The 21,040-nt window shown below is 38.1% G+C and overlaps 1 protein-coding gene and 1 long non-coding RNA gene across 2 annotated transcripts in view; one reads left to right on the forward strand and one right to left on the reverse strand.

Moving 5' to 3' along the window:
• Nucleotides 1–1,506: 1,506 nt before the first annotated feature.
• Nucleotides 1,507–19,336, reverse strand: LOC140326016 (uncharacterized). The gene is made up of 4 exons (XR_011919768.1): nt 19,179–19,336; nt 9,747–9,825; nt 7,916–8,046; nt 1,507–1,598 (listed from the first exon to the last, which is right to left on the reverse strand). It is a non-coding gene; the product is annotated as an uncharacterized lncRNA (long non-coding RNA).
• Nucleotides 19,089–21,040, forward strand: part of SMARCA2 (SWI/SNF related BAF chromatin remodeling complex subunit ATPase 2) — a 104,317-nt gene continuing 102,365 nt past the window's right edge. The window contains exon 1 of the mRNA XM_072404200.1: nt 19,089–19,271. The gene's annotated coding sequence lies outside the window, so the exon portion shown is untranslated. The remainder of the gene's footprint in view (nt 19,272–21,040) is intronic.

Raw genomic sequence — 21,040 nt, forward strand, 5'->3', positions numbered from 1 at the left:
AACGACCCTTTGAAAGAGAGTCCACCAACCTCCTAGTAAAGTTGTAGTGTCACACCAGAGTAGGTTAATAACCACCCTGTGATTTCTTGACCCCTTACTCCAGTGCTTTTAACATCTCCTGCTCTCAATCTGCTCTCTGTCCTCTTGGTGTCCTCTGCGTACCACATGACTGCACTCTCCAAAGAAGCCAATAGGGCTTACTCTCGGAGTAGGGTTTACATTTCCCCCTTGCATGATTAGCATGCTGGGTTTTTATTTTCGGGTTGGGTCTTATTTTTGGGAAAACACGATATATATTAGAAAAAAATGAAAATACTTGTTTATTTTATTTAGGGACCTTGGGTTTGATGCAGGATAGAATGGGAAAGTCAGATAGCCCATTGTTAGTCACTTCCACATACTGCTATCAGAACACTCTGTACCTGGCTTTTTTTAATAAAAGCCCGGCAACAAGATCACATTAATGAAGGTAGCAGTTTTCACTGATGTAATCAAAGAAACCTCCCAGTATGAGCTATGTAGGAGGATTCCATTTTTATGCCCCTGAGTTTGTTGCAGGATTGAATGGGAGGGCAGACTGCAGATATTGGAATCAACCAGGCAAGCACTGATTTGGTAAAAGGCCTGAAACAGGATTAACTTGGCTTCATGTGGGCAGCAGGTTATCTGTACAGAAGAGCCTTGCCTGCTTTCATTCCTCCTTGGTGCAGGACAGAATGGAAGGACCCAATAGTTCATTCATACCTAATTCCAGATATTGGAATCAAACAGGCAAGCACTGCACACATCCTGATAAAAGGTCAGAAGAACAAGACTACCGTGGCTTAATGTGGGCAATTATGTCTCTGGGCTGGGAGGCCACCCAATTTCAACAGCTGTATGTTACAATAATGGCTGGGATTGACTCATACACAGGGGAAACTTGTTCACAGCTCAGGGAACATAGAGTAGACTGTATTTTCCTCCAAGAAAGCAGGCAAGAAACCTTTGAACTACACTTTTTATGTGAAGTACTTACTTGTAGTCATACAAAAGTGCAAAGATTTGTTATAGCCCGGTAACATTACCCTAAGATTATTTTGATCAATTAAAAAATAATGTAGTATTACTGATGTGTTTTACCATCATCTCCACTAGATGTCATCTTTTATTGAGTATGCTATGTCAAGTACAAACTCCAAAGAAAATATTGTCTAAGTCTTTGTCTGCTTCTTTTTCTTCTTATTTCAGTGATAGCTATTACATAAACCCCTAAGCATGTAATTTGTTTCTCTGACGTAAAATATTGTTTATTTGCATTAAACAGTTTTATTGTGTAAACTATAATGGGTGCAGATTATACTTTCCATAAAATAAGAGAGGGAGATTCTTAACCTCCAGGGCATTCACTGAGAGGACCTTTCTGTCTACAAGGCCAGAGACAGGATGGTGTTATTGCTTTGTGTTATTTTCCTTCCCCTTGCAGACCTAGCAGTGACGAGTGTTGGTAAGTATTATAATTACTTGCCCCATTTCTGCTCACAGCCTGGAACCACACGCTGCCATATTCCAGGTCTTCCTGAAGCATCATGGTCATCATGGCACTCAGAAGATGGAAGCTGTGAGAAGGAACAGGGGGGTACATATAATAATTAGAAAGAAGAAAAGCATTATAATGGAGACATGATAATGAAGAGATCCATATAGTAAAGCACTATAATGTAGGATACTATATTGGGAAGCACTAAAGGTGGGCACTATAAATGAGTGTACTTTATTAGGCGTAAAAGCAACCAAAATTTTGCCATGGGGCCCAGGAAATCCTGGCTATGCCTCTAAAGTTTAAACTTTTATGCATCAAACTTTCATGTCAATTTTAAAATGCTTTAATATTTAGCTACAGACATAATTTAATTTCTAATGTTCTAACAGTAATATGTCTCTGTATAAATAAAGTTTACCTATGTTTGCAAATATCTAGGTCAATTCTAATAGCCTTATAACATACAGAAAGCTGTACAATATCCATTGGAAGAACTTGAAGTTTAAAAGGTAACTTGGGGCAATGGGGGTTGTGTCTACAATTATATGTGCATGTAATGTATATTTCTATACTGGGTTTCTGATAAAGATCTTACATTTTCCACAAAGAAAGTTATAATCATAGCTAATACAGTTTATGTTCTTATGACACTGTTTTCAGAGTTGCCCTCTTTTATATAGGAAGTAATAAGACTAAAATACTGTATAGCAGTAGTGAATAAATTGGCAATGTACATACATTTCAAGATTGACAAGTTTAGAGGTACGCAGTGGGTCAGTGGGCCAACACCAGTTGCATAAGGCTACGTACACACGTGCAATAATTATCCTTGGAAACGAATGACTAACGACTGATCGTCTGATAATTGTTATCAAAAAAGTGAACAACGACTGACCAATGCTGATGAACGAGGAATGTCACTGGAAACAACCAACCATCCTGGCGGATCGGATTGGGCGACGATCGTTCCCTATCTATTGTGTGTATGGTCTTCAGTGATCGTGGATTGTTCTGTGATACACTTTCTCCGGTACATATCACTTCCGGCTTTGTTCAAACGATCGTATCTAGTGTGTGTACATTATTGGTGGATTTTATTTGAACGATCGTATCGTTTTAGCAAGTACAGAATTGTGCACAGTACGATCGTTCAAAATATTTGCGAATAGTCATTGATTGGCCGTTAACCGTTTGTTTTCTAACAACAATTATTGCGTGTGTGTACATAGCCTAAAGCTACTTGTAGCTATCAGTTTTTACTGATGTAATCAAAGAATTCTCCCAGTATAAGCTTACTTTTACATCACAGTTACTCTACACTGTATATAAGTGTTATTTTCTTATTTGTAGATTTTTACTTACATTTGCCCAGAAAACAAAAAAAAATTAGCATCCAAATCCAGGCAAGTCATTTCCCTATTTATTATTGGAAAAATCTCTGACATATTTTTATTTATTTTGGCCATTGTGTTGACAAATGACATATTCATCTGTTTGATAGTTTGTTATTCTTTTTTCTTATGTGCGCGGAAAGTAGCAGCAGTAGTCCATCGGGCAGCGTGTGAATTTCAAGCTAGGAGAATGCAGGATTTTACTAACAACATTCATTCCGCATGCTGTAGGGATAAAAAGCCAAATCTAGTATTACACTTCATAAGAGTACAGTCTGTGTGTTTCCATAAATTACCAATGCAGAACAGGAATCTGTCTTTTCACTTTCAAGAAGGTTTTCACTGCTCAAACACCTTTGACAAGTGCACCGTGTGCAATAGAAAAAGAAGTTTTAGAGTGACAGAGGGGATTGTTAGGAGAGGACTACAGGTCAATTATATAAGAAAGTTGACATTTCAAGCTAAAAACAGCTCAGAGATTTTTTTTTCTCTACTGCTGCCAATTTGGATCTCTGCATCACTGCTGTCAATAAAAAAATTGTAAATGTCTTCAAGAGGATGAGACTCTGCAATATTTTCAAAATATGTGGCTTTCACTAAAGCTGTTTTTCTGTGGTCGTCTTTAATACTATCTGTAACTAAGGATCTTGTATTTCCACCATTTTACTGGCCATTTAGCATAAATATAAAGTGGTCCCTATATTTAAACTTACACACCCATTTGTTTACTTTCTAGGTAAGGAAAAAAAAAGGATTTCTATTTTTAAAATTCAGCTCACTTTGTCGGTTATTAAGCAGCACCCAATGCTGTGTAACTTTGTGATGAGTAGTCATGTCATTTAAAGATGCTTATTCCCATATCATCTGTCTCATCTGAGCATATGGAAAGAATCTATGCAGGAGAAAGGGACATAGGATCTAGGCTATTAGCCCAAATATAACTAATATCTTGATTATAACTTGACAAATAAAAGAAAAGACCTATAAACCAAAGAACAGACGAGAACTACCCCACCCAAACACAACATTCTGTTTTAGGTAAAGTTGCAGTGTAATGGTAATCTCAATGCAAAAAGCTAAATATAGGGTTGAGAAGTTAAAATACATATACCTGAAATTTTGGATTAAGATTTCTCTGCACACTACACTGCAACTCTGTATTAGTGCAACAACACTCTGCTCTCTTTTCCTATCAGTGTTAAGAAGAATAGTAAAGGTGTCGGGCAGCCTTTTTTGGAAACCCTTGAAATACCTTTCAAGTTTCCAGGGAACCCCTGTTATAATTAATATATTCAGAGCTCATAGTACATTATTGCAGTGGGAAGTGGGACGAATATCATCCTTACAAGCCAAAAAGATCACTTGAGAAGCAAATATTGCTCATTGCTCAAGAAACGCCGGGCTACCTATGGGTTTGGTGTGGGTTGTCAATGAAATCTGCATAATGTATATAAACATTACAATATAAACTCCTGTGTATTAGGTCTGTGGCAGATATACTGCACAAATAAGTAAAAATCAAAAAGAAAATGAACATAACATTCACTGTGTGTAGTCAATTTGGTAAATGCAGCCAAAAATGTAAATCATTGTATGACCAATACTTGTAGTAGTTTTTCAAGGAATGTCTCCTATGGAGGCAGAAGTTAGTATTTTTACTGAAAATAAAAAACTAGAACTGTAATACCAGCATAATAATTTGAACAAAAATGAGAAAAATATTGGTGGAAACAATATCTTCTTTTGCCCTTCACTGTACAAATCAAGTTTTTAGCCTTTGGCCCTACTAAATAAAAAGGATAAAAAATGGAAAATAATTTCTTGGTCTGTCAGTAGTTCTGGCACACATTATTTCTGTTTTCCTAAAATCTGAGATAGCGTCGTTTCTTTAGAATTGTAAAAATGGTTAACATTTAAAATAGATTTTCTTACAAAATTGCCAACCTGTTTGTTAGCACAACAGTCCTCAAATGAAAAGATAGGAAAATAAAACCTTATATATATAAGGAAACAAAATACTCTACAGCCTGACTTCTGATGCACCGGCTTCATTCTTATAAAAATATACTTTGTGCAAGCAGTATGTTTTTGCAAAAACAAGGAATTTGTTTTACTAAAAAAGAATAGGCAGACTGATAGGCAGCCCGGTGGATTGTGCACAGCAGGCTTACAATGCAGCTATTAATTAAGAGGCAGTAGCTTAGCATTGTCAACCCAGGAAATGCTATTACTGGCAGGACCTCCAGGTAAGAAACTTTACAACAGATTTATAAAACCATAAAAACCATATTTGTTTATAAGAAACTTTATAGCAAGGCATGCCAAACATACTGAAAATCGATTTTGCTTTTACACTATAAATGTGACAAGAATACATGTTTTATTCACATGTTTTATTTTGTTTTATTTATTTAGTCAATGCAAATAAATGGGGTGTTTTACCTATAAGAAGGCCAAAAATAATAGCCCACATAAAGGTGAATGAGAAAAAAGGTCACACTGTCCTGGGTGGTCTTCCCTGGATTCTTTCTATTGGCTCCATTACGGTCATTGGGCCTGATTTGTGAAAGCTCTCCAAGGCTGGAGAGAATACACTTTCATCAGTGAAGCTGGGTGGTCCAGCAAACCTGGTATGGATCTGGTACAGGATTCAAAACATTTGCTAGCAAATAGCAAATGACTTTAAAGAAATCCATTGCAGGTTTGCTAGATCACTCAGCTTTACAGGTGAAAGTGTATTCTCTCCAGCCTTGGAGAGCTTTCATAAATCAGGCCCATTGTCTCTCTCTAGAAGGTCAGTGTTTCCTGGCCTTTATGAGGTCTTTATGAAGAGATGGGTAAGCTGAAATGCCTAGCTTCCCTCTGTTGGCTTGTGCATGTTTTTTTTTTAATTCCTGGTACACAGACCTCACAGCACTGCTATTTACTTTCCTTTACAGCTAAAGTAGCCAGTTACCATCTTGTTCCCTCCTCTCCCCTACAAACTATCCCACAAGTCCTTGGAGGAGAAGGAGATGTCCAGGCTTAGCAGCTCCCACAGTTACTGCTACCTTTAGCAAAGAGAGGAGCACACAGATAAGTAAAGCTCCATACAAGGGGCTTTACAGTATCAATTTTTTAGCAATATGTTTTGACATTGCTGTGAATGATGACCACAACCACATAGATCATGTAACTTGGAGTTGCCTGTGCTCCAAACTTTTAGCTTGTTGTTGCCAAGTTGCAATGGGTTTAGCTGGGGTTTTACAGCAATAGCTCCTGATCCTCCTGCCTTTTATAAAAGTAAAGTATTTAAAAGCTAGGTATTGAGAGATCACAAAAGCCTATCCTGTCTCAATGAAATCTAAGACTAAAACTTTTAATAAAACATGATTTACAGCTCTAACAAAATCACTTGCATGAAAAATGTTTAGTTAAAGATATTGAGTACAGTAAACTACAGACATAATTAATTAGATGGGTCAATGAAATCCTTGGATATATAAATAGATAAAGGAGAAGGGTTTACAAAATTCTATGGAGAATAATAATTGCAATTTCTAGATCTGACCCCACTAAATAAATAAAATATAAACAGGCACGTTGCTTTGCATTTAGGGTTTTTTAAAAAGTGGTAATATTCCAATATAGCACTTTCAGTGGAGATTCTGTGAGCAGATGCTATTATATAATCTATTTGACAGTGATCTCTGACAACCAGATTCAGATTACAAGTGCAGTAATTGGCTTCTCTGTCTTTTGTTCATACTGAAGAACTTCTGTGGCTAAATTATCAATTTGCAACTTTCTAAGGTGGAAATGGACTGTATTAAGTCAAAGACATATCAATGCCACATACCTGGTTCGTTATATCAAAAAGAATACAAGAAGGCTATCCATGTTTAAAAAGACATGATTCCTTCATTCATTTACAGACATCCTCATAAGAAACTTGTTTTGTTTGCAACACAAGGAACGTGATGTTTGAATCAAATTTACAAAAGTATATTAAACAGTTTGACTATTAACACATTATTGTTTAAATATACAATATAAATGACATGAAGTGGTGCATTTTTACATGACTTAAATTGAAGATGTACCCAATCTACCACCCTTATTTTTAATTACTGTAATGCAGCCAGGCTCAGTAATAAATATAAGATCTTTTATCAGTACTAAATGCTGAAGCAAATATTATACCCTTTTATGCCAATACATCAAACATTCAAATGTGTGAGCATTTGAGAATACAATCAAAAGATGGTGAAGAAAAGTGGAAATGCATAGCATGCCTGCTTTACACATGTATGGTGTTATTTAAAGCCTCCAGGCAAATATTAACTGCACTTCCCCTTTTGTTATTAAACTTTTGAACAATATATACTGACCTAATTCCACCATCCAGGTTCCTTGCAGTGCCATTGCCAGGTGTGGGGAACCAATTTGTAAACAGAAGATAAAGAATTGGTATGACCCATCCTATAAAGTGATGGAGTTATCGTACAGCAACATTACCTGTCTAAAACAGAATAACTCCCTAATTCCCATAAAGACAACAGTGCTTAACAGCTTTCCTCTAAGATTTAGCTACAACCAGAGTACTGGTGGAACATAAGGGTGGCCAATACATTTCTCTCCTGCCTGCACAACATTCCCACATAAGACCTGAGGCCACTGTCTCACACTAACACTGTACTTCTTCCTAGCCACACTTCTTGGAACTTGTCTTCGTAGACTGCACTCCTGTCTTTAAAGCGTACCTAAACTCAATATTTTTACATTACATAGAAGGATAGACCACAAAAAAAAAGGTGCAACACCGCAACGATCAAGACTTAATGGGAGTTCAGAGCCTCCCGGGCTACCTACGTCACACATATTGAAGGCTTTGGCTGATCAGGGCATGCGCAGAAGGGGCATTGTTTCTCTTAGGGAAAAGAGATCAGATCTCACACATGCACAGTGAGATCAACTCTCTTGTTTTTCCCCTTCACAGTGGCTACGTCACCTGATCTCTTACCTGCACAGTGCGAGATCGGGTGACAAAGAAAGAAGACCAAAGAAGACGGAGGAGAAGAATGAAAATGTCAGCACCGTGACGACATGAGAGTCGGGACCGGATCATGGGAAGGACCAGCGCCATCGAGGGACCTGCGGGATTAAAAGTGAATGTAAATTTTTTGTTTTTAGTTTAATTCCGCTTTAAATAGGGCCTCTGAATTATGACATTTGTAAATTAGTAAATCTGCCTAGCCCAAACGAAAGGATTCCATAAATAAGGACAAAAGCCCCAGAAAAGTTGCATCCAGTGGCTAAGAAGAATATAACATCCAAAGTGATTCTTTTAACAAATGCAATGTACTATCCTCTTGCCAGCTACCTATTTAACAGGTGGGATATGCCCTCAGTATCTGGGGTTTCACATTTGACTTTTAAATGGAGTGAACCTACAAGTTATAAAGCAGGGAAAATGCAACAGCCTTCTTTACTTCTGAAATCACTTCTCACCACTCAAAAATTGTATCCCCAAAATAAACAGAAATTTTGTTTAATTTAATTTTTGCCACATTGATCGTTTGAGTTTGCCTTCCAAAATTGTGTGTATTTCGTTCTCTCTCTTTCTGCTTGATGGTAGTTTTTTTCATTAAAAACAGGTGTACCAAAGGGGTTTCCACAATTTAAGGGAGAGATCTAACTTTTGTGATTGCTAGTATCCCCTGAAAGCAGTGAGCAAGCAGACATGGGGACCATCCATAGATATCAAAGTCACTGAATATGGCTGTAAACAGACTGCAAATGATTATTATCCTATATTTTTCAGTTTATATTGAAGCTAAAATAATCGATTGTTTTATTGATTGTAAAATTGGCCTGAAAATAAAATAAAAATCGCCTAGTATTACACTGTTTCCTGTTGTGTCTGGTGATTTTGATCTTTGTCTCCCTTTTCTCTCCCTCAGGGTCTAAAGCTGCGTACACACTTCCAATTTTTATCGTTCAAAATGAACGACGAACGATCGATTGGGCAAAAATCGTTTGTAAAAAAAGTAACCAACGACGCCGACGAACGAGGAAAGTCGTTGGAAACGAACGACCGGACCGGCGGATCGGATTGGACGACGATCGTTGACCATCGTTCGTGTGTACGATCGTTCNTTGATCGTCCATGGNCTGAGCATGCGTGATGAACGAACGTTCGTTCACTTCCTGTCGTGCACGTCACTCCCTGTATCGCTCAAACGATCGTATCTATTGTGTGTACAATATCTACGAACGATCGTGTCGTTATCTGTATGTGCAGGATTGGTGCTATACGATCGTTCGCAGATATCGTGCAGGATCGTTCGTCGTTCGTTTAACAACGATAATAATTGGAAGTGTGTATGTAGCTTTATGTAGGTAATGTGGTAAGTCAATGATAGCCTTCCTTTGAAGTAGCCAGTATCTAATCAAGGCGTTGCTTTTCCAAATTGGCCACTAGAGATCAAAAATGGGAGGACACATTTAACAGTGTAAATAGCCTGAGCTCTCTATTTGCTGAGAGTTGTCCCTAGAGTTAGCTTGTTCTCCCAGTAAATTCTCACTGTAGTCATAGCTGCCAGGCACTAAAAAAACTAGAAGTATCGTTTTTTATTAACTCAACTTGGTCCATCTTTTACATGCTAAACGCCAACAAGAATCACTCATATTTAAAAAAGTGTGACAAACCTGTAATATCTTATAGTTTAGGAAACCAGTGCAAACGACCAAAATCCATTAGATGATTAAACCTCTTTATCTTAGCCAGAAACAATTTTATTGCACAATTCCAGCCAAAACATGTTTTATAATTCTGAAGAGAAAATGCTTACCTTTGTCAGATTGTAGGGCCACTGGTAAGGCTTCCTTCACTTTCTATGTGGTCTTTAACACAGCAAAAGATGAGGATCTCTGGAGGCACAAACAAGAACAAAACTTTTTTTTGTCAAGTAAAGTGTGGGGAAGCAAAAGACTTTTTGTCATGTGTTTGTTGGGGAAATCTACTCATCTGTGGTCAACAGAAGAAGAAAAAAGGAAAATTGCCCAAAAAAGACCTATAGGGCTCTATTTATAAAACAGAGAATCTGACATTCCCTGGTGAGGATCAGTCACTGCCATTGAAACCCATGGACCTGGAAGATTTCTACCAGGGAATGTTTGAGGGAATGTCAGATTCCCTGCTTTATGAATAGAGCCCATAGATGGCAACAATGACAATGTTTCTAACATCTTTACCTCTTTTCACACCCACAAAAATATGTTTTGGCTGGAATTTAGGCTATATGCTTGCTTTGGTTTTTAAAAAATAAATTCCTCAGTGAAAACTTTTTTTTACAAAAACTTGAATGTTGTTAAAAAACAAATGCAAGAAAGTTTTTTTTTTTTTTTACAAACTACTTACAGTTATTGTACCATGTGAATCTTCTGCACCAAAAAAAACTGACATGTATACAGTATACTTTTCTCAAAGTCAAGTTGATCAAGATATTTAATGGATGTTCAGTGAATAAGACATGTGTTGAAAGATGCTAAATAGTAAGTCTTTGACCCTGTTTCTCCTTGTTCAATATTTAATCACTGTTCTGATAGAAAATAGCCTGGCTACAGCACCGTGAATACCCATGAGTTCAACACAATGCTATACTTATCCAGACATACCTAGCAGTGAAATGTCCTATAATATGTCTCAGGAGCATTTGCATAGTAATTAGGTGAATAAAATAACTGAAGAAGTTCTATTCAGTAGAGAAGTATTTTAATAGGCACCAAAGGAATCACTGTCTTCAATTAATTGAATGAAATCAAAACATGCTTGGGTTTTACCAAAAGGAGTTATTAAGCTATAATTTTTTTTTAACTTTTACAAAACATAGCTGGAAGGAATATATGAAAATGACATAGAGCCAGGTTAGTACTCTTCACTGCCATTATGTTAGGTTTCAAGCCAAAGGACAGTGTCTATATGCAGCCTGGACTTCAATTTTGCCCCTTGGCCCCTTGGGGCTTTATCAGCTAACAAAAAATTACCTAGCCCAACCTCAATCTAGCACTTTCTACAAACACAGATTGTCTCTGGAAAAAGAAATGCTCTAAAGGATTATGGAATTAAAGGTAAAGAAGCATGGGTGTTTCTCGTGAATAGGTATCATATATGTTTCAAAACCCTGATATAACATTGAAACAAATGTGAAAAAAAGGACAAAAAGAGTTTTTTTGGCAAGTGAAGGTACATATAGTTTACTGTGTTTGTTGTAAACAGTAACAAGTGCATATTTAAATGTGCATACAATCAATAATATATTATTGACCACATATATCAAAGTCCAGCATGATCTTAATTTGGAGTCATAGTTCGCATACGTGTGAAATGGTGTTACCCGACGTGTTTCACCCAAAGACGGCTTCCTCAGGGGTAGGGAGTAAGGTAGGAAACTAGGAACAACAAAATTACATTACAATCATGCAATCAGTATTTCTCATTCTAAAATTGATAGATATCATATACATTTAAACATAAAAATCACAAGAAAATATTTATGTAGGGCTGTTGTATTTAAACCAATGAAATACAGCATGCTTTCCCAGTATAAATCCCTTGTTTGGTTTTGGGGAGTTTTTAGGGTACTTGACTCAGTAGTCAAAAATCCCACTTTCTGGCCTACCCTCTCTTGGAGGTCTCTTCAGGCCAAATAGAGAACTAGACCTCCCTTCTCTTTCCATTGTTTTACTTAGGGATGTTGTACTTATTGATTTATTAATTATTTAAGGGGTTTTCACTCACACCTTTAATTGGTTTTGGGGCTAGTAGAGAATGTAGATAGTGCTGGGCCCTTAAGCAGGTCAAACTCATCATCAAATGCCTTGGCCATCAATGGTCAGAAAGAGAACATTTTATGTTTGTTCCAGCATAAGTGTGTCAAACCATGTCTATTATTTTTCTCTGGGACAGCTAAGATGCAGAATTTACCTTCTTTTACAGGCACAGGCATTTATATTCAGCCAATACAAATTTATATATTTGTAAAAAAGAATCCTTTGGGTAGACTGTGCAGGAATAGAATTATATTTGCACAAGTTAAACATTTAATATATAGGTTGCTGATAATGTCAAATCTGATCTTGAAATAAGTCAACTATACAGCACAGATAATCTTCCTTAGAATTGCAGGTTAGCTACTGCTGCAATCCATGCCAGCTGACAGTGGTGTACTATTAACTTATCTCCTATAAGATATTAAAAATGTCATGAAAATGAGAGCTGCCAGATGCTGAAGGCACACGTTTTCACCCTCTAGTGCTAAAGAAAAGGGTCAATAAATGCAAGTAATGTTTTATAACTTGCTTGTATTGAGTTGTCTGTCACTGAACTCCGGGCAGATAAAAAATGAACTTATTCATGCAGGAATTAATGTATTAAACAAATATTACATGTATTTTTTAAAGCAGCTAGTATACATTCCTAAATTTGATATGGTTTCAGCCTCTTGCAATCCCCAGAAAGCATTGCTTAGACTAGAATAGAAGGCAACCAGCTCAAGTAGACAACCAGATGTGCTGTAGTGCTCATATACTTACAAGGACCATACTGATAGAAGGAAAAAGCAGAATGACAGAGATGAACTTGTTAGCCTGCTGCTTACCTTTCATTGTCCAGTCACAGGCTGGAGGCAGGCACAAGACTTTAGTATAATACATAACTGCAATACAAAAATTTCAGGTCTCCAGGATGACTGTCTAGCACAGCTGGGTACATTTTAGGAGTAATAAAACGTAAAAAGTAAAAAAATAATGGCAGGTAACATAAATGAATACTTTTAAATATTTATTTATTCAAAATATTTATTTGGAGTTTAATTTAAAGACATAGACAGGTTTAGACAGAGGTGGAACAACCGCTACCCATTATTTCGTGGTGGTGGGCATTACCAAGAAGATGGAGCGAGGTAATGAGTAGGCATGCCACCTAGCAGTTTTTCAGCAAACTAGGTTGGTGATAATGAACTGCTATCCTAGGTTAGTCCTAAACACCCCATGCCATATGTTGCTTTTGGGTATTAAACTCTAGCTAGATAGGGATGTAAGTGGCCATCCTAATTAATTACATTCAATGTTCAGAGTAAATCACATTAATATGTTACCTCAAAAGTAAATGTAAAAAATGGCACACATAGACTCCTTTGTGCAATGATAGTGACAGAAGTTCAGTGTCAAGTAGCGATGAAGCTTTTGAGGATTTTGTTGAAAGCGGCACTAAGAGCATAGAAAGTAAAGTGCAACCTGATCTATGAAAACTCCAAGCTAAAGCAACAGACAAGCAGCAGGAAGTCATAATGAAAAGCCTCAGACAACGATGACATGTTTGAAATGCTCAGTACACAGTAAAAAAAGGCGATATACAAATATTGCAATGATTACCCAACGATATGCTGTGAATAAAGAGACAAATGGAAAATAAATACCAGATTTACAATATATCACTGGTTACTTACTGAAATGGCTACATTCCTCAGTGGAAACTTTTGGGGGGAGATTTCTATGTCTTGTAATTGATGGGTCAATACAAAGGTAACATGGCTTTAGACAACGTGTCACAATGGACACCCCCATTCCCAGATCCCTAATGAAGCATGAAATATGTGGGGTATATTCATAATGAGAATATAAAGCTGTATGCATATTGGGATAAATGTTATTCCTATTATATAAAAAGACATTTAAAAAAAATGTATGCCAAAACGGTCACGTATCACTGTAGGCAAGAAAAAATACGTATTTCTTCTTCCCTTATGATCACTCTGTATCAATTTAACTTTGTAGCAAACATGCAAAATCATGAGGAACTACTAGTTTGTACTTTTGTAAAAAATATGTGAGTTTGTTACCCTTTATGTCTAATCTTGTGCTAACAGTGTACAAAGTACAAAAACTGATGCTTTGTATGGGTTACCAGAACTAAATCCTAAACCACATCCTGGTGAGCTTTTGACTGGGCAAACAGAAAAGCAATACTTTGTGATTTGGTGTGTATTACCATTTTTGGATTAAGTAAAAAGATGCCTTTAAAATGCATATCAGTCTACATGCTTAATAATAATATAATAATATGTCACTAAGAAGTCAATTTTATTATAATGAACTTTATAACCAGACCACTAAGAGACTTATTATAAGCACTGTCCATCAGCAACTGAATCCCCTGAGTCATCTATGAATTAGCAGGCTAATCCTGAATAATATTGGCACTAGCGTGGGTACTGCACACCCTCTGATAGCACAGATTTACTTTTTTTAAACTGATCTGTGCTGGATTTAGCCCCAGGTATTGTAGTTAGGATGCACACCTCTGGTATTGGACCTTCAAGAAGAACATTGCCCCAGAAGAATCGGGAAATCTTTCCCAGTTCTTGGTTCTGATCATTTGACCAAAATGTCAAAGGATACAGAGCCACAAGAGAATGCAAGGGAACCAATCTTGTAACCATATGGTAATCATATATCATATGATCAGTGTATATGTAAGCCGCTGTGTACAATATGCACTCCTGTTTAAGTGTTTATTGTCTCAACAGTTTCTGGTTGCTATGGAGCTTTGATCTGTTTAAATTAAGCTTTTCCTTAAAGTTAGGCTCAGATAAAAAAACATAATATTTAATGTATTAAAACATAATATTTAATAAATTTAATAACTACATTTCGTCCCAAATTTTACATGTGTCTGTGACATATGTGCATGGCTCTTAGTAATTACAGAATGTGTTGCGGACTTTATGATTTTTTTTAAGAAGCAATCATAAAATATACTATAGACGAGGCTTTTGCCTCATACGAACAAATTACTTTATCTCTTACATCCTATGTTTTTCCCATTGTCTCAAAGTATGTGACTTCTGGACTCTGGACCTTTTGACCTCTCAATATACATCAAGTTTGTGACTAGAAGATCATTGTTCTACCAGACCAGAAAAATTGCAAATCTTTTTTATAGTTAAGAAGTCAGGATAATGACAATTATTTATTGACACTAGACAAAATCCCTAAGTAGGCATTATTCATGGAAATAAGTTCCTAAAAGAAATGTTAACTATTTCTATAGTGTGTTAAATGTATTATTTTATTGGTTGGTTTGAACAGTAGAAACTCCCATGCTGGGTTGTTTCTTTTCAATTATGCTAATTGTTTTGCTGTTATAAACTCATGCACAAGGTAAACAATTTAGAACAATAGCCACATTTGATTGTTCTCACACATGTGTCAATAAAAACTCCATCTATAGCAAGCATCTTACAAAGGAAAGTGTTCAACTTTATCACAGTATATATATGTAGACATGACATATATTACACAGGCTGTCAGCCAGGTGCTAGGACCAGGGGGGGTAAATAACATCCTAGGACGCCAGCTAGGACCTTGGTGGCTTGTGTGTGAGCTTGTGTTAAGCAGGTGAATGTAGGAGGGCTAAATTATATGTTTATGGAGTGGGGATGGGGAGAAGCATTCTGTGTGTATTTGAGTGGGGGGGTTTATACTGTATATGTATATGTGGGGGTCAGGGGGTGCAATGGATGCTTGTGTGTGTGTGAGGAGGGGGGTATCTGCCTGGTAGGTAAGGATGGGAAGGGGGTGCAGAGTGTTTGCCAGTTATAGAAAAAAATGCAATGCGGGTTATCCAATAAATTGGTGATTCTCAGCTAGGGTTCCTCCGAAGTTTGCTAGTTCCTTGAGCATTGAGCAACTTGTGCCTCTTAGGTCATTTACCACTGACACCAATTATCTTTTTGGGTATATGTAAGGGTGACATTCTTCTCACTGGCTAATAATGTATGAGGAATAGATCCCACAGACCAACAGGTAACATACCATAAATTGGGCAAATTATACACATTTTCAGGGGTTCTCCTGAGGACCTAAAAGTTATTTTAGGAGTTCCCCAATGTTAAAAAGAAGTGTTAGGCTCCTGGTGCATTTAGGTGCCACTGAAAATGAATGTTTTGCACCACCAAACTTCCATTTCTGTGCAGTGGTGATGTAAAACCTGCCTTAAACATCTTCAAGGCTAGTAAGTTGGAATAATGCACACTAAAATGTACATTTTACTATGCATTGCTGCAAATCACCGAGCTAAGTGCAGTGCATTGGATTGTGGTGCAATTCATGTGCAATTTAAATGGTTCCACAATATTAACGCACAGCAACACAACAACCTGAGAAAGGTCTTGAGCAGCAAACAAACAGGCAAAGAGGACCAGGCTGGAATGACTGTGGCTTTAGGTAAGTAGTAATAGGGTTTGGATTGTTGATTTTTCATATTAGCAGTTAGTTAGAGAAGGGTGGGAGAGAAATGTGGGTGGAAAGTTAATAGCTTGTCCAGAGATAAGATTTTCAAACTTGTTGGAAAGGACTTAGCAACTACTGTTACATAGTTACTAAATTGGGTTTAAAAAAGTTCAAGCTCAACAATAGATAGATAGATCTGCAGTTTGACATAAGCTGTCGATTCTTTTAATCTTTTTGGGATAATTTTATTATTATTAACAGGTGTATGTGACCTGTAGCTGACCTTCTTTTGACTAGTATTTGATCTGGGTCAAGTGGGTTTTGCATTGTCATTGACTGGCATAGGTGTGCAAGATTAATTGTAGAATGGTAGAGCTATTGTCAATCCCATATGGTTAAATTGCTGCAACATGCCCCATTAGCCAATCGTACAAAATATGTAAAAACATATTTATTTAATACACATTTAAAGAGACGTCACATAACAAACATAAGGCAATACCTCCTAATATCTACGTTCACTCTTATATTTATGGGCCCTGGAAACCCTGGACAATGGTAAGTATAAAGTGCTGATGTAGTTGGATGCACTGCTCCCAATGAGGGAACCTTTTTTCATGTATGGGCATTGTTTACTGATCATTATGGGGACTTTTTCTCCCCTGTATGTTTATCCATTTTGAGCCTTGTGAGTATCATTATTATATATTTTTTCATAAGCATCTTGTTTATTATTTCTTTGTACTACAGTCCAGGTCTAAGCAGCATTTGATATTTCTTTGGTATGTCTTCATTATCATTCCATATATTATACTGTATATTATGTACTGTTTACTGACTATATATTAGTATATATTTTTAAATATATATATATATATTAGGTATACAGGTAGTCCCCAGGTTACATATGAGATAGTGGCTGTAGGTTTGTTCCTAAGTTGAATTTGCATGTAAGTCGAAACAGATTCATTATTTAAATAAAAGCAATTAGGACAGATGTTTGTCTCAACATAATATTAGGCAGTGTGGTGTCAGTTACTGTATAAAATCCTTACTGTGAGTTAATCACAAAGCAAAAAAAACTTTCCCTATTTCCCGCAGCGGTGGAATATCAACGCCGGCCACGGTAAATAGGGAAGCAACTGCAAGGGGGCGGCACCGGAACTCCAGCGGCTCCGGTAACGGTAGTTCCTAACGCCCCCTGGCCGATCTGCTGGTTGCTGGCCGGCATTAGGCCGGATCAGAAAGGGGGCATTAAGCCGGAACGAACTACTGCCTAGGCCGTATCTGGCTTAAAGGCTGGAGTTTGCGGACCCCTGATCTAGCAGGACTGAAGAGGAACTACACTCAAAACTTAAAAAACAAAACAAAAACACACTTACCTTTAATTCTGCAGGGCAGTCCAATCACTCCGGGGGTGTCCAGCATCGGGTCCCATATTGTCTTGGCATATGTCCCGGAGCCGGCGCCGCCATCTACGTCTTCTTTTCCGGGTTCTTCATCCTACGTCACCCGACCCAGGCACAAGATCAGGTGATGTAGAATGAAAAAAAAAATTTCTCATTGAGCAAAAAGGCTCCTTCTATGCCTAAAAGGCTCCTGGGATGCGTGACGTAGGTTTCCCGGGAGGCTTTGCACTTCCATTCATTCTCGACTGCCTAGGCGGCTGAGAATTAGGGTGCAGTGCTGCACAATCTTTTTTTTCTTTAAAAAAGTGTGTTGCACTTAAAAAAAAAAAAGAAACAATTTTTACTCTACATTCTGTAATTTCATACAAAAGGGTTCTCTACCCTTTTATGTAAAGTGAAAATTCTGAGTTTAGGTACACTTTAGAAGAAAGAGAGAGGTGTCCTTATTTTAACTTTACATAAAAGGGTAGACAACCCTTTTATGTAAGATAAAAATTCTGTTTGTTGATGTTTTTTAAGTGCAACATCTTTTTCTTTTAAAAAAAAGTGTGCAGCACTGCCCCTTAATTTTCGATCGCCTAGGTGATTGAGAATGAATGGGAACACAAAGCCTCCCGGGATACCTACGTCACGCATCCGAGGAGGCTCTTGAGTGCTTTTTCTGCGCATGCCCGAGCATCTCAGACATGAGCAGAAGGAGCCTTTTCGTGAAAAGAGAAAAATTTGAGCAGTGTTTGCAAGTATTTTTTCCAACCTATGTCACCCAATCTTGCGCCCGGGTAGGGTGACGTAGGAAGAAGAACCCGGAAGAAGGGGCAAAAATGGCGTCGCCGGCGCACCAGCTTTGAGACGGATGCCGGGACGACACGGGACCCGATGTAAGACACCTCCGGACCGATTGACTGCGCTGTGGTAATAAAGGTGCTTTTTATTTTGTTTTAGGCGCTTTTCAGCTTAGTTCCTCTTTAACACATAAGAGGTCTGCATTTGTTGACATGTATTTAGGATTAGGTGAAGGGGTCTATGTAGGACAGGACTAGGATGGACAGGTAGAAATATGTAGCCCAGGATAATAATAGCAAGTAAAGCTAGGATGAAGCAGTGTGGTACCTCAGCATACTCCCAGGTGAATTGTTGGGTGAATGTAGCAGGTGTACATGTATGAAGTGTGTGATATGATGCAGAGCTCTGTGACAGGGTGACCTGTGTGACTTGTCAGCCTCCTCTGTACACTATGAAGGAGGTGTGGTGTTGGCACCCTGTGCACGGGGGAAGTGGCAGAGCACAAGAAAACTAAAGACAGTAGGATTAAAAATAAAAGCAAGAAGGAATTGGGAGGAGGAGGAGTTGGCAGGAGGATTGAACGGGAGGGGAAGAGGCCATGATCCGGATAATGATCTCACGGCCCGGCTGCCAGCGAGAGTTGCAGCCCCTATGAGTGACGGTGTGTCTGCAGCACTGACAGGCAGACTCGGAGCCACTGACTGACACACACCGACTGACACACTGACTGACACACACCGACTGACACACTGACTGACAGACACTGACTGACAGACACCGACTGACTGACAGACTGACCAGCAGCAAGCAGGCTCTATCCATCTATCAGCCGTCCTTGTCAGGGAGCCCGGGGACACATCTGCTTGGAAGGACAGCACACAGCGGCAGCAGGTAATGGGAAGGATGGCCGCCTTGTACCGGGCATGACTTGCATCACCTTTTGTTGTAGCTCAGCCCCCCCATCCTCATCGTGCTGTTACCCCCCCATACACATTGCCGGGAACTTTCAGTCATGCAGACGGATCTAGGTGGTGTGGGCGGCATAAACAAGACGTGCTGCGTTGTTATGAACTTTGCTTATGGAATCATCTGTGTGCATGATTTGTTGTATGCGGGGAGGGATATATGGGGGGTGGGGGAGATCTTCCATGTCCAGGCTGCAGGATGCCTATTCCCCAGGTGATCGCCATCCCAGGAACAACATACGCATTTTGCTGGCAATGAAGTTTGCAGGGAGGGCACAGTGAACTTGGCACATTGTTTCTGCTCGTTATTCCCCTATTTCATTCCACAGCTAGTAAGGTATTGCTGGGATCAGAGACAAGGAGCCATGGGGTGTGTATGTATGGATCTATGTCTTCTACCAGGGCCATGAAATGCCAGCCTGGCCATCACCCACATCACAAGAGGATAATCAGGGGTATAAGGAAGGAAACATCTAATCTGATTGTTTTATAAAGATAATCAGAGGTATGGCACCATTACAATGTAACAGTATTGTTTTGTTTATTTTAGAAATATCAGGAAATAAAAGACTACATAAGTAGATATATAACAGTGTCACATAATAATGCTTTTCTAAATAAATAGGATCAGGAATTATGGATATAGGAAGACAAGTATTGGTGTTCAATAATGCTTTTTAATAGGTAATATCAGGAATTTGACTTCAGGTATGGACAAATATGTTATTAAAGAATATGAGGAAGATAGATTACAGATAGAAGTGGAGGAAACCTCTATAAAGTACAGGTAACATAGGAGTAAAGTAGAATCTGCAGACTATGCAATGTAAGGGGGGGGGGGGGTATTTGTACATGTGCTTTGTATATTAAATATATAATATGACATTCCCATGTATGTAATGAATGGATTAGGACATGATGCCTCCACTGATGGTTAGCATGGGTCCAGCATTGGCACTGACACACTGGGAGTTTCTTTGCAGTGCTGTACAGCCGATAGTGACATTTCCTTATTCCATTTAATCACTCCTGTGTCATGTTTTACCATAATGGAAAATAGCTCTTTATTACCTTGAGATGAACATTTAGGATCATATTTGTCATGCTGCCTCTGAAATTAGATATATACACACCTAAGCTTGCACCTTGTGAACAACAATCTGGTTTTAACATGCTTACTTCCAACAAGCAATAGTTATAAGAAGCATCTATTTATTTCAGCATGTTGAATGCAGCCTAGCTAACCAAGTGTGTATGGAAAAGTTTCAGAATAAGATGACCATATACAAATGTGTGCGCTACAAAATATTAGTCCTCAATATGACTCCAGAGAGATCTCTCTTTCACCTGACATGCACATTCATTGTTCTTTGTATTTTTGGCAAATCCCAGTGGTACTCCTAGAGGTGCTATGCATTGCTAGAAAATCTCTTGTGTATGATCAGCTAACAAAGAATCAGACAGAAACATCTAATTTGGTGATATCAAGTCACCAAAATACTCTAACTACAGATACCTCATAAATAGTTTGGTACACAAATGATTCAGACTGTATGTGCCCTTGTCCTTACATGATGTGCACAGTAGCATGTAGCAGGAGAAAACAGGGCTGCATTAAACCGTAAACACAATGCTAAAGGATTCAAAACAAGGCTGTAAATACACTCCCAACTTTACATAAAGTGCTGTCCATTG

Source organism: Pyxicephalus adspersus, chromosome 3 (genome assembly GCF_032062135.1).
Source record: "Pyxicephalus adspersus chromosome 3, UCB_Pads_2.0, whole genome shotgun sequence".
Lineage (NCBI taxonomy): Eukaryota > Metazoa > Chordata > Amphibia > Anura > Pyxicephalidae > Pyxicephalus > Pyxicephalus adspersus.